The sequence below is a fragment of the Centropristis striata genome, chromosome 11, assembly GCF_030273125.1.
Source record: "Centropristis striata isolate RG_2023a ecotype Rhode Island chromosome 11, C.striata_1.0, whole genome shotgun sequence".
In the NCBI taxonomy this organism is placed as follows: Eukaryota; Metazoa; Chordata; class Actinopteri; order Perciformes; family Serranidae; genus Centropristis; species Centropristis striata.
Genome location: NC_081527.1, coordinates 27,604,440 through 27,618,479, shown reverse-complemented (window position 1 = coordinate 27,618,479; position 14,040 = coordinate 27,604,440). Strand labels below are relative to the sequence as shown.

Sequence of the window (14,040 nt, the reverse complement as noted above, 5' to 3'; positions counted from 1 at the left end):
CCCCAGGCCTCTTATGATTGGTCATTTTCCAGCCCTCCACGTGGGTGCCTTTTCAGTTTACTGCTGACAGCTGGTAGCGGCGGCATCATCTAAACCAGCTATTCTCAGCCTTGGGGTCGGGACCCCAGTTGGAGTCTTTTTGGTCATTTTGTGTCTTTTTTTGGTCATTTTGCGCAACTTTTTTTGGTCATTTTGTGTCTTTTTTTGGTCATTTGTTTCCTTTTTTTGGACATTTTGTTTCCTTTTTTTGGTCATTTTGTGTCTTTTTTAGTCATTTTGTGTCTTTTTTTTTATCATTTTGTGGTCAATTTGTGTCTTTTTTGTTATTTTGTGTCTTTTTTGGTAATTTTGTGTCTTTTTGTTATTTTGTGTCTTTTTTCGGCCATTTTGTGTATTTTTTGATCACTTTGTTTCTTTTTTTAGTCATTTTGTGTCTTTTTTTGGTCAATTTGTGTCTTTTTTTTGGGTCATTTTGTGTCTTTTTTTAGTCATTTTGTGTCTTTTTGTGGTCATTTTGTTTCTTATTTGGTGATCTGAACTGTGCGTGTGAAATTCTGTTCAGTGAGCACGGGTCGCGGACAACATGCATGTTAAATTGGGGGTCGCGACTCAAAAAGGTTGAGAACTACTGATCTAAACAACAACAACGATTGTTTCATGACGTTCACGACCACAACTCTACGCTTCATCACTGCTAATAAAAAGGTTAAAAAAATGCTGTTTCTTGTTTCTAAATGATCATACAGTTGTTAAAGTGTTAGATCCATGGGTTTGCCGTGACACAGAGCAGAGACCTGCAGTCCAGCAGTGCAAGTTGTCTCTCTGAAGCAGAGGATGGCGGTCGTCTTAATTTATGCCAGTATTCTCAGACAGCCCACAAACAATGGAAGACTTTCTGATCAGAGACTGGAGCGGTGGTCCGGAGAGAGGATGATGTGGAGCCGGAGCTCGTCTGGGGGGCGGAGCGGGTCGGCAGCACCTGGTGTCGGTGTGTCCTGAGTCTATCTGCTGTCAGGAGGCTGACCTGGACCATACCGTGCGTGGTGAAGCATGTGTAACAAATTTTCGCACATTTGGAGTACTGTGCCGGGAAGAGGACGTGCTTTCCCTGAAGGATGTCCGAGCTGAAGGATGTCCGAGCGGAGACACCGGAGCGTCCTGTCAACAGCAGGTAACTAGGTCAAGCTAACTAACGTCAGTAATCGCCGGTGGTTTAACGTAAAATATAATAAATAAACGCTATAGTGAGACAGGAATATGATGGAGAAGATGCGAACAATGTTTCCATTTTCAATAGTTATCAGACGAAAACGTTTTAGTTTATGTCGCTCCATGCTAACGTAATAGCTAGTTACTAGCTAACATTAGCGTTAGCTAACAATGACATCAAATGGCCGGCTAGGTTGAAAGAACACGTTTTCTTGTGGGCGAAAGAGTGTGATGCAAAACATGTCTGAGAAGTCTGGGTGACAACATGATGACACATGATGCATTGTTTGGCTTGTTTGTTTATCTTGTATCGGCCAGCACTTTATGAGGAGGGGAGGGGGCAGGAACATTTGTGGTAACAGCACCAGCTAACCTTAGGTACAGAGCACCACATACAGGGACTGTCACCCTATAAATTAACCTTATATTAGCTTGTTGCACAACTACACACAACTATTTTATGAATGTAATCATTTGAGACAGCATGACTAGCAGTTCTGGAGTTGATATGTATGAATACATGTGGTAAAACTAAATCTAACCAATACATATTTTTATCAGTCTCTTTAGGTTGACTGCATCCAGGAAGTTAACCCTTTGGGCCAGGGGGCCTTTGGGGAAGAAGAACAGGATCCTGACTCCAGCCTGTCATCCACTCCATCAGAGCTGTTTCCCCCTGGTATATCATGGATTTGAGTATGCTTATGATGATTTATGAATGTTGCATGAAATTGATTGGCATTCTGAGGGATGTTGAACATAATGATATTAATGTCACATTCTTTTAGAAGCCAGGGTATTATTCTTCTGTGACTATCAAAAGTATCAATATGCAGTTACTTCTAACATTTATGGACAATCATGCACCTTACTATATTAGCAATAACCACGTGACTTCACTTATGTACAGTGTATAACATATTAACATCATTGTGCACTGTAAACAGCACATAGTGTAGCATAGTTATGGTTATATCCCTATATCCAATTATTTTCCTAAACATTTTCCATTTGCATCAAGTACTGTATAATGTTTTATTAATGGTTTGTTTTCTGCTCTTCACTTTGTTTGTTTTTTTAGTAAGTGATGTAAAAGTTGCTAGTAATAGTTATAGAAACTGATTATGATAGAATCTCAAATACAAAAGCTGGACTAGGCTCAAATACTGAAAATTCGCCATGTTGATTAATATAATATACTTGGTATACTGGTGCTACTATTGGTTCATGTTGTTGAGCTGTCAGAGTCAGAGCCAATCAGAGGCAGGATAGGGCGGGTCTTAACGGAACACGGGGTCCAAGGGTCAAAGGAACCCATGTGATCTAAGGTCAGCCTCAAGTGTTTGTTTTTTAGCGAGCTACTGGCTGTGTCCCAATGTCAAGGAAGGATGCTCAAACGGCTGGATTTGAAGGACACTACGTCATCGACATCCGCCGAAGGACTGTCCCAATGTCGAAGATGCTCCGGAGGACAGAGTCCTTCTTTTGCCCAAATTCCGAGGATGCATGTGTGTATCCTTCGTGCGCTCCGACTACCCATAAAGCATTGCGCACACCGGTCTACTGGGAGATTTAAAAATGGCGAGCGTAGAAACAGCGACGCTGGCGGCGCAATATGCATTTAAATAAGTATTTACAGTTTACACTGAATGTTGTCACATAACTTACAAAACGTGTGTTCAAAGTCAAGCAAAAACATAAACATAAACAAATGCCAGAATATTAAACTAAAGATAATAAACGTCATCTTGATACATTGCCGGTTAAGTTAATTAATGCCGTCTCAGTCACTAAAGTTATTGTTTATTAATTTATATGTGTCCGATGATGATGTACTATGTGCAACTGTGCCATTCAGAAAGTTATACATTTCTTTATTGTGTTTACAGGGACCGAAAGTCCGCTATTATCCGTTATTGTTATTTATAAATAACTGTTATTGTACTGTACTGTACTGTAAAATAAAAAATAAAAAATCACAGAACATATTTCCATGATGAATTATGCGCCGCTGCATTCATGGCACTAAGTAGCGGCCGAATTCAGCCAGGATCAGTTAAATATTCAGGTTTAATCCACTTTATGGTTTTTACTTGATAAATCATGGAGATTCAACCTTAAAGCATCTTCTTCCATTTTCACAAATATGTGTCAGAGTGCTGATGCCAGAGACACATTCATGTCGTGAACTGATTTTGAAATTGCGGCGCTGAATTTATTTTTTTATTAAACTGATAAGAACAGATACTACACTTGATCTTAGCCAAAGGGCCGAGAGCGGCGCTGAAGTTAAGCAGGATGTCCAATTACGCAATGACGCACAGCTGCACACTCCGAAGGCTGTCCCATTTGTGCATTACACCAGTCAAAGGAAGGACTCTTGCCTTGCCTTCGGAGGACCCGACTCTGAAGGAAGGATCCTACCAAGGAAGGATCCTTGACATTGGGACACAGCTACTGTCAATACTTGTGTTGAGTAAAATATTTTTCCAAAAGTAAATGATTGTGCATTGTTTTGGTTCGTGTTGGCGAAGCTTTTTTTTTATTTTTAAAATCTGCCACTACACATGGAGACGCATTTGAAGCAGTTAGGCCAAGTAAAGGAATAGCGCATGCTAAACTGCACATCACAAGAATATAGCCTGCAAGATGTGGTGAGGGAGGTCGCAGAATTTAGGATAACCTGACTGACTGACGTGGAGAACGTGGAGTCACGGTAAGAAATAATAAGTAAAAATAATAATTTATTTAGAGGTTTGCATCAGCTGTGATGAGCTCCTCTGGCCAAGGAATTAAATTATGTTGATGTGGAATTATTTGGGTTTTAAGACAGGTGTTTTTTTTATATTATTGTGGTTACTTTTTTAATTTTTGACAGTCATTTCAGACCAATCCTGAGCTGCATTCATGTTCATGTTTAGGCTCAGAGTGGTGAGGGTATTTATGAGGGCTGCTGTTTGAGGTGAAAGGTGTGTTTAATAAGAGGCTCACAGAGGGACAGAGTCGGACAGCTACGTTTCAATTATTATGTTTGTGTATACGGTTCGTTTTGGAGTATGGACATAGTTGATGACTTAATACCTGCTGACTTAACTTGACCTGTCTCACTGCCTGTCTGTCACTGCGGTGGATTGATGCGATACTGAGTGTTGTGCTCTCAGTAGAGCTCCGGTTATAACGGCAGTGAAATTAAAAACACTCCAGCGTCTTTACTTAGCATTTTCTGGAGGAAGATTTCATAGAGCAGAAGAGTTTTGACTTTGGCAAGCTAGTGGTCCGCCGGACCAGCAGACTAAAGCCTGGAGCTGCTCTGGCTGTTTCTAAGTTCACCGCCAGTCAGCGCAGCAGTACTGCTCTCCGAAGTTTGTGAAAATGGACTGTTTTGTCCTCGGCCTTAACTTTGTAAAACTCATTTTACACCCCAGTACAATACAGTAGTGTCCTCCCTTCTGTCTTCTCAGCTCCTTTGGCTCACCAGTCTCCATCGTTCCCCCTTTTTTCCCTGGATTTGTCTCCAGTCATTAATGAGATGTTGATTCTCTTCCGGTTATATCACTTGATTACGTGTGAATTCGCGAGATTCACTGATACACTGCACTCTGTTGGAAGAGCATTTAATTGTTCTGCCTCCCACTTCATGCCGCTCACTTAGAGTACCAATCAGGTGAAATGGATAATCTTCCACGGCACACCTGATGATTTCGCGGAACAGTGGTTGGGAATTACTGGATTGGAGCACAGTTATGGGGCGAATCTGAATGGCTCCTTGTGTTTTGGCTTGATGTAAATCCTGTCCGCTGGCGGGACTCGGCCTCTCTGGCTTTTCGTCTGAGGTAAGAAGACGTGTTTTGCTAGCATACTACCATTACAATTGTGCCTTACAATGTTAGCATTTTCATATTTGAACTTTTAAACTTCTGTCGAAAATTTTGTGAAATGTAATTGCAAGTTATTTGAGTTTCATTTGGACGATGTTTGTCATTTTATTTTGCTAATTTATTCGTGGCTACTGGTCTAAGGTCTGAGCTAGTGCTCTCTAGCGAGCTAGCTTTAGCATCATGTCGAAGCAATTTATAAATGGTACGTCGAGGCAGAATATCTTCACAGTTACTCCATGTTACAGTTTCCATGCTAACAGTTGTTATAACAGTAGATGTCTCTGATGTTAGCAAACACTATTGATTCTAAGAGTGCATTGCATAGTTTGACTGATTTGATGCTACTGACAGACAGCCTATAATGCATTGTGGGTTGATAATCTAGGCCACAAAAGTTTATGATTGCTGTGTTTTGTCTTGTGTCTGTCTGGGAAGGTGTCATTATGCTAATAATAATATAATAATGCAAAAAAATTGCTAGCTTATACTATTTTCCTTGATTAATGTTGTATAAATGCCATTTTTAATGTAGGGTTTGTGTACAATGTTGGCCTGACTAATTTTTTTTTTACTGTGATATGTAGCTAATTGTATGTGGATTTTGATGGTAGCTTCTTGATAATAGTCCTGTTTTTTGTGAGGATGTTTTGGTATTCTTATGTAATAAGGTGTAATAGTAACACCAATGTCATACTCATCAATGGCTACATTTCAACATTCGGTGTATTTGGATAATAATAAACTGAAACTCATGTCACTTGGTAATGAGAGGTTAAAAAGAAAAGATAATCATGGGGATATACATTTAACCATGGAGTCAGGGCTGTAAAAATGTACTGTAATGATGAACTGGTAGTTTACTTCCCATTTAAGATTTACATTGAGTCAATGTTACTCACTACTGTTAAACTATTACCATTTCTTTTTTTCAATTTGTCATGTCAAATGTACCTGAAGTATGTGCTCCTGTGACTAATATTAATGTACTCTGTGTGTGTGTGTGTGTGTGTGTGTGTGTGTGTGTGTGTGTGTGAGAGAGAGAGAGTGAGAGAGAGAGATTTATTGGAAGTTGAAAATGTAGGCTTAAACAGCTTTGGATTAATTCATGTGTGTGTGTGTGTGTGTGTGTGTGTGTGTGTGTGTGTGTGTGTCCTCAAGTGGTGCTGTGAAGCATTTTCATTGAAGGCTTTAATCCTGTTTTCTTCTGATATTAATACTGCAGTACTATTTTGATAATAGAGGTTATTATGTAATAAGGTGTATTTGTAATACCAGAGTCATAGCCATTAATGGCTTAAATTTAGTATAGGGTGCATTTGGGTACTATTACACTGAAAGCTTTTGAAAGTATTACCATGGTGTTACCGAGCTGTGGTGTCAATAGAATTATCAACCTATCAATTCATATTCATCTTCTTTGCAAGCTTTAATCCTGTTTTAGTCAAATATTCAAAATTAGGCCTCATTTCAAAAGAGAAAAAAGTAAAAAAAAAAACTGAATACTTTTTTCAATAGTAATAGTGGAAAAAAAATAATTCTTGATTGGAATGCACAGAGTAGGTCATGTCAACTTTTAGTGAAACTTATTTTTTGACATTTGTATATTTGAATAAAATTGACCAATAATAATGAAAAAAAAAATGAAAATGAAATATAATTTTTTTGGGTCATGAGTTACCTTAAAAGGTGAAAAAAAAGTTGGTAATATTTTTTTCTACATTTCATAAAACCAGTCCAATGTCATGAGGTCCTTTTTGACCCTGAGGATCATGGGTGCTATAAAAATGTATAAAACATGTAAAAATGTATGAAGAAAGAAATTTATATTATCTATGAAGGATGCAGAGGGGCAGATATGCTGAAAATGTTGCTATGTTTCTAGAGGTGCTATGTGTGTATTTAATTTAAATGATTATATTCAGCTTCATACTGATTTTTATGAATAAGTGATACATTAATTCAGTTATTTAAAACATTAATAACACATTATTGTTACATTGCTGCAATGCTCACGGTTGTCATCCTGTTTTAGATAAACACTACTTCACCTAAGGGACTTGAGTATCCAGTTCTTCGTTGACCTTCAGCATTCAGTTGTTTGTCTTCACCTTTTCAGGTAAGCAATTTAAAAAAAATGCTTTTGTAATGTTGAGAAACACTGAAATTATTATTCATAAAGAACTTTCAACCACTGTTCTGTGATGTCATGTATAGTGATATACAAATATATCTGAAGGAAAGGTGTATTTGGGATAATCAATATTATTAGTATTATTCATGTATTTATTTATTTTTAAATCAGAGAATGGGGGGGAAAAAGATTATTAGTACAAAAACTAGTAACTAGTAAAAAAAAAATTGGTAACAATAATGTTCATTCATTAATTGACGCTTGGTCAAACTCATCTAATTAAGTATTGCTGTGTCATTAACATGTTGTATTTATTTATTTTGTAGGCTAAAACTTGAGAAGCCATCACCATGTTGTTGTTTGTTGTATTTCACATTATGCAGATTTTTCAGCACTTGGTCCTCCATATATATTATAGAAGTCACTGCATTTTCTGACTTTTCCAGGTTTCCTGTGTCCAGCATCTTCAAGACAGACTAAGCTAACTTTTCATATTTTTTGCACATTTATATTTAGGTTAATTTTTAACTTTCTTTTAAACCAACCATTGCACACACTTCCATCCAAGGAGAGGTTACATCTTGATGGTAACTTTTTAGATTAACAAAACTTTTGTGAGATTTGTAATTGTTGTTTCTGGGGAGGGGGCGGAGAGGGTAAGTCTAAACATTGCATGCAAGAGACCAATACCGGCGTCTCAGGGGAAAGCTATCTGTATACACAACTATCAATCTACTTGGTTGCTTCAAAATTTTAAGATAGTTTGCAAATAACCCAGAGAGAAGCACATCAAACAAACAAAAAAAGCAATGGTAGATTTTCAAGGCCTTTCAATGACATTAACATTATTTTCAATGACATTCATTTTGCAATTAACATTAGTTTTATCTTCTAAAACATTACTATAATGACATTCAAATGTAGATTACCACAAACACAATAATAAACTTCAAGTCTCATTGGATAAAATAAAAAATTATTGACAGTCCTGAAATGATGGGTTAAACATCCTTAATAAGCCCACATTAATAATATATTAATTTCAGGTGAAATACTTATATTTTTACTTTAAATTCTAATCTCATTTAAAGAAATTGACACTATATAGTACTTTTCATATGAAATTATGTAAAAACAAAGAGAAAAGAAAAGATAAGTCTAAAACTAAAAAGTGGTCTTCCTCGTCTCGCATGGTCTCAGTAGCAGTCACAGGTTTGCATGGTCTCAGTGGCAGTCGCCGGTTCGCATGGTCTCAGTAGCAGTCGCAGGTTCGCATGGTCTCAGTGGCAGTCACCGGTTTGCATGGTCTCAGTGGCAGTTGCCGGTTCGCATGGTCTCAGTGGCAGTCGCCGGTTCGCATGGTCTCAGTGGCAGTCGCTGGTTCGCATGGTCTCAGTGGCAGTCGCCGGTTCGCATGGCCTCAGTAGCAGTCGCCGGTTTGCATGGTCTCAGTGGCAGTCGCAGGTTCACATGGTCTCAGCGGCAGAGTTACTGGTTCACATGGTCTCAGCGGCAGAGTTACTGGTTCACATGGTCTCAGCGGCAGAGTTACTGGTTCACATGGTCTCAGTGGCAGAGTTACTGGTTCACATGGTCTCAGCAACAGAGTCACCGGTTCACATGGTCTCTCAGCGACAGAGTCGCCGGTTCGCATGGTCTCGGTGGCAGTCGCTGGTTTGCATGGTCTCAGTGGCAGTCGCCGGTTCGCATGGTCTCAGTGGCAGTCGCCGGCTTGCATGGTCTCAGTAGCAGTCACCGGTTAACATGGTCCCAGCGGCAGAGTTACTGGTTCACATCGTCTCAGCGACAGAGTCATCGGTTCACATGGTCTCAGCGGCAGAGTTACTGGTTCACATGGTCTCAGCGACAGAGTCACCGGTTCACATGGCCTCTCAGCGACAGAGGTGCCGGTTCGCATGGTCTCGGTGGCAGTCGCCGGTTTGCATGGTCTCAGTAGCAGTCGCAGGTTTGCATGGTCTCAGTGGCAGTCGCCGGTTCACATGGTCTCAGTAGCAGTCACCGGTTAACATGGTCCCAGCGGCAGAGTTACTGGTTCACATGGTCTCAGCAACAGAGTCGCCGGTTCGCATGGTCTCGGTGGCAGTCGCCGGTTTGCATGGTCTCAGTGGCAGTCGCCGGTTCGCATGGTCTCAGTGGCAGTCGCCGGCTTGCATGGTCTCAGTAGCAGTCACCGGTTAACATGGTCCCAGCGGCAGAGTTACTGGTTCACATGGTCTCAGCGGCAGAGTTACTGGTTCACATGGTCTCAGCGGCAGAGTCACTGGTTCACATGGTCTCTCAGCGACAGAGTCGCCGGTTCGCATGGTCTCTGTGGCAGTCACCGGTTCGCATGGTCTCAGTGGCAGTCGCCGGTTCGCATGGTCTCAGTGGCAGTCGCCGGTTCGCATGGTCTCAGTGGCAATCGCCGGTTTGCATGGTCTCAGTGGCAGTCGCCGGTTTGCATGGTCTCAGTGGCAGTCGCCGGTTCGCATGGTCTCAGTGGCAGTCACCGGTTCACATGGTACCAGCGGGAGAGTTACTGGTTCACATGGTCTCAGCGACAGAGTCACCGGTTCACATGGTCTCTCAGCGACAGAGTCACCGGTTCACATGGTCTCTCAGCGACAGAGTCGCCGGTTCGCATTGGTCTCGGTGGCAGTCGCCGGTTCGCATGGTCTCAGTCGCAGGTTCGCATGGTCTCAGTGGCAGTCGCCGGTTCGCATGGTCTCAGTAGCAGTCACCGGTTAACATGGTCCCAGCAGCAGAGTTACTGGTTCACATGGTCTCAGCGACAGAGTCATCGGTTCACATGGTCTCAGCGGCAGAGTTACTGGTTCACATGGTCTCAGCAACAGAGTCACCGGTTCACATGGTCTCTCAGCGGCAGAGTCGCCGGTTTGCATGGTCTCGATGGCAGTCACCGGTTCGCATGGTCTCAGTAGCAGTCGCAGGTTCGCATGGTCTCAGTGGCAGTCGCAGGTTCGCATGGTCTCAGTGGCAGTCGCCGGTTCGCATGGTCTCAGTGGCAGTCGCCGGTTTGCATGGTCTCAGTGGCAGTCGCCGGTTCGCATGGTCTCAGCGGCAGAGTTACTGGTTCGCATGGTCTCAGCGACAGAGTTACTGGTTCACATGGTCTCAGCGGCAGAGTTACTGGTTCACATGGTCTCAGCGACAGAGTCATCGGTTCACATGGTCTCAGCGGCAGAGTTACTGGTTCGCATGGTCTCAGAGACAGAGTTACTGGTTCACATGGTCTCAGCGGTAGAGTTACTGGTTCACATGGTCTCAGAGACAGAGTTACTGGTTCACATGGTCTCAGCGGTAGAGTTACTGGTTCACATGGTCTCAGCGGCAGAGTTACTGATTCACATGGTCTCAGCGACAGTTACTGGTTTACATGGTCTCAGCGGCAGAGTTACTGGTTCACATGGTCTCAGCGGCAGAGTTACTGCTTCACATGGTCTCAGCTCTGTGCTGAATTGATGCGCCATGCTCCATTGTCCGTCAAAAATAGAAGCTCTGCGCAAGTTTTGCCAGGGCTGATGGATGGCGGTGCGACGACGGACTCACTACGCAGCGGATCTGGAGTCGGTGGAACCTCACACAGTGATTATAATGAATGCGTATTGGCTCCGCCGACGGATCTGCAGCCATTATGCATGCAGTGGAATTTAGGGGTAACAGGATGAGGTCTGATACTCCCCATCAGTTTATAATTTTGTTGGTGAGTGACTTGGACACCCTCTCTTCTGTAAAGCTCAACCGAATGGGTGTAATAGTCCTTAAATACAACAGAGTACACATTTCCTCTGGAACTCTATGGGAAAGAGCCCATGAAATCCCAGGGTCTTTCTGAAGCTGCAATTTCCCTGCTTTTCTTAATTTGGATTATTAGCAGAGCTGAGCCCAATCAACACCTATATATCAAAGCACTGTTTTATAGGTCTTGTATTTTTCGAAGATATCCTGATATTGAATTCTCATTAAACATTCCAGGACCCGGCAGCCTCCTTGTTAGCTAGTGGGATGTACCGCTTAGTTCCTATAGCGGGTTTGGGTTTTTTGTGGGTTTTATTTGTTTTTGTTTTTTTTCATTTGTCTTTGGTGTCACTTGACTTTTTGCCAGCCTTCTGTACGTCACAGAATCATGTGACATGTCACAGAAACATGTCGGTTTTCACTTTCTGCCCCTCTACATAGATCTATGTCATATATTCACCTAGGCCAGTGATGAGTCTGAGTGATGAGGTGTATCAGTCCACCTTTTCCTCCAAGGCGAGGGGGGTTGCCATTCTTGTTCGCAGGTCCATTCCATTTGTATTCAAAACTCAGATTACGGATCCAGATGAGAGGTTCATTTTGGTCACGGGCACGGTCAATTCAGTCCCGTTAGTTTTCCTAAACATTTACGCCCCCAATTTCGATAGCCCTGATTTTTTCTGTAAAATATTCAACCTTGCTACCGAATATAATGATCACAATATAATTATTGGCGGTGATTTTAATTGCTATTTTGATCCGCTTTTGGATAGGTCCTCATCGTCCGTGGCCCCAGTGTTGAAATCCGTCCCTGTTCTCAATGATCTTACCAAATCTCTGGATCTGTGAGACAATATTCTTTTTTCTCCCCTGTGCATGGCAGTTTCACAAGAATTGATCATTTGTTTGTTGACTCTAGACTAATTTCAAATGTGATAAGCTTGACCTATCATAGTATCTTGGTTTCGGACCATGCACCCCTCTCATTGGTTATCGACTTTCATCTTAATGCCCCGCAATATAATTGGAAATTTAATCCCTCACTATATTTAGATGATACTTTCAGTAGCTACATATCGGCCAAAATTGCTGATTTTCTGCTCTTCAATGACAATGGTGACTTGTGGGAGTCCTTTAAAGTGGTTATCAGAGGGCACATCATCTCTTATCAGGCATCTCGTAAAAGGGCCAGGTGTAGGCGCCTCACCGATATTGAGGCTGAATTAGCTGTACTGGAAGAGGACTATCGTAACACAGGGTCTGAAGACACCCTTAGCTCTATTCTGATAGTGAAATATGAATACAACCATATTCTCGGCGAGCAGGTTGGGAACTATATTCGTAAACTTAAGCAGAAGCACTTTGAGTTGGGAGAGAAAGCCGATAAATTGCTTGCAAGGCAATTGAAGGGCGTCCAAGCTGATAGGGCAATACATAAAATTTCTTCATCTACGGGTCAGCTTTTAACTGATCACAAGCAGATTAATGATAGATTTTTTAGCTTTTACAGTCAGCTATATGCCTCTAGATCTAATGCCACTGATACAGAAATTGACAATTTTTTCCATACATTAGACATCCCAGTTCTTTCTGAGCCCGCGCGATTGGTTCTGGACTCTGACTTTACACTGGTAGAGATTAGAAATGCTATTCGTTCTTTCCCTAGCGGCAAAGCATGCGGGCCAGATGGTTTTGGGATAGAATTTTATAAGACACACATTGACGTCATTGCGCCCCTCTTGCTACGAATGGTCAGTTGCTCGGTGAAAAATGGTACCTTCCCTCATTCTCTATACGACGCCCATATCTGTGTCCTCTTGAAAAAGGACAGAGACGAAACAAATGTCATATCGTCCCCTTAGTCTGCTTAACTCTGACCAAAAGGTTATTGCAAAAGTCCTGACCAACCGCTTGAATAAATATATTGGCACTTTAATTCATCCCGTTTAATCAGGTTTTATTCCCGACAGGTTTTCCTTCTCAAACACAAGATGTTTGCTAAATTTGATGTATTCAACAAAGTTGCCCCACTCGGCTGTTATCTCACTAGATGCCCAGCAGGCTTTTGATCAGGTAGAGTGGAGATACATGTTTGCCGCGCTTGACAAATTCGGTTTTGGGTCAAAATTTATGAATATTTTAAAGATGCTTTATGCTAGTCCCCAATCTTCTGTTCTAACCAACCATGACAGGTCCCCCCCGTTTCTGTTGCACCGTGGCACCAGGCAGGGCTGCTGCCTCTCTCCAATGCTTTTTGCATTAGCTCTTGAACCGCTGGCCATAGCCATCAGAGCCAATCCCCAAATCTCTGGTATAAGTTGCGGCACATCAGAGTGTACCATCGGTCTGTACGCAGATGATGTTATTTTGACTCTTTCAGATGTAAAGACATCCCTTTCACCGCTTCTTAACCTGATAGAGGGCTTTGGGCGACTCTCTGGGTTCACTATAAACTGGGAGAAATCTGTTTTTATGCCTCTGTCTAACGGTCTTGACTCCAGCTTTCTTCATAATTTGCCTTTCAGAGTCTCCCATGATCAATTTTCTTATTTGGGGATCATTGTGCCTAGAAATCCAAAACTTCTTTTTAAATTAAATTATATGGACCTGATTGGCAGACTCAAACGCATGATAGATAAATGGAAACTTCTCCCCCTTTCACTAATTGGCCGTGTCAATATCGTCAAAATGGTCGTGCTCCCTAAATTTACTTATCTTTTTCAGAATGTGCCCATATTCCTTACTTCTTCCTTTTTTAAAATGTTGGACTCTATTATTATGCCCTTCATATGGGCCTTCAAGCCTCCTCGCATAGCAAAGGTCCACCTACAGAAGCCCACGGAGGAAGGAGGTCTAGGCCTCCCTGTCTTTCGACATTACTACTGGGCCTGTAATGCCAGAGCCTTTATTTTCTGGAATCAGTCCACAGTTGGGGGTGCAGAGGTGCATGGGCCCGGCCCTAGATGGCCTGAGATTGATCTTAGTAATGCCCTATCACTTACTGGTGCCTCCTTGTCAGCCATTCTGTTTTCAAAACCTGATTTTAAAATTAAATCGCTGCGC

At 41.9% G+C, this 14,040-nt stretch overlaps 1 long non-coding RNA gene and 1 pseudogene across 1 annotated transcript; one reads left to right on the top strand and one right to left on the bottom strand.

The window, feature by feature from the left end:
- Positions 1-971: 971 nt before the first annotated feature.
- LOC131979810 (uncharacterized) lies at positions 972-8,453 on the top strand. Its single transcript, XR_009395140.1, has 3 exons — positions 972-1,171; positions 1,771-1,888; positions 7,120-8,453. It is a non-coding gene; the product is annotated as an uncharacterized LOC131979810 (long non-coding RNA).
- LOC131981154 (U2 spliceosomal RNA) lies at positions 3,315-3,494 on the bottom strand (annotated as a pseudogene).
- Positions 8,454-14,040: the final 5,587 nt, after the last annotated feature.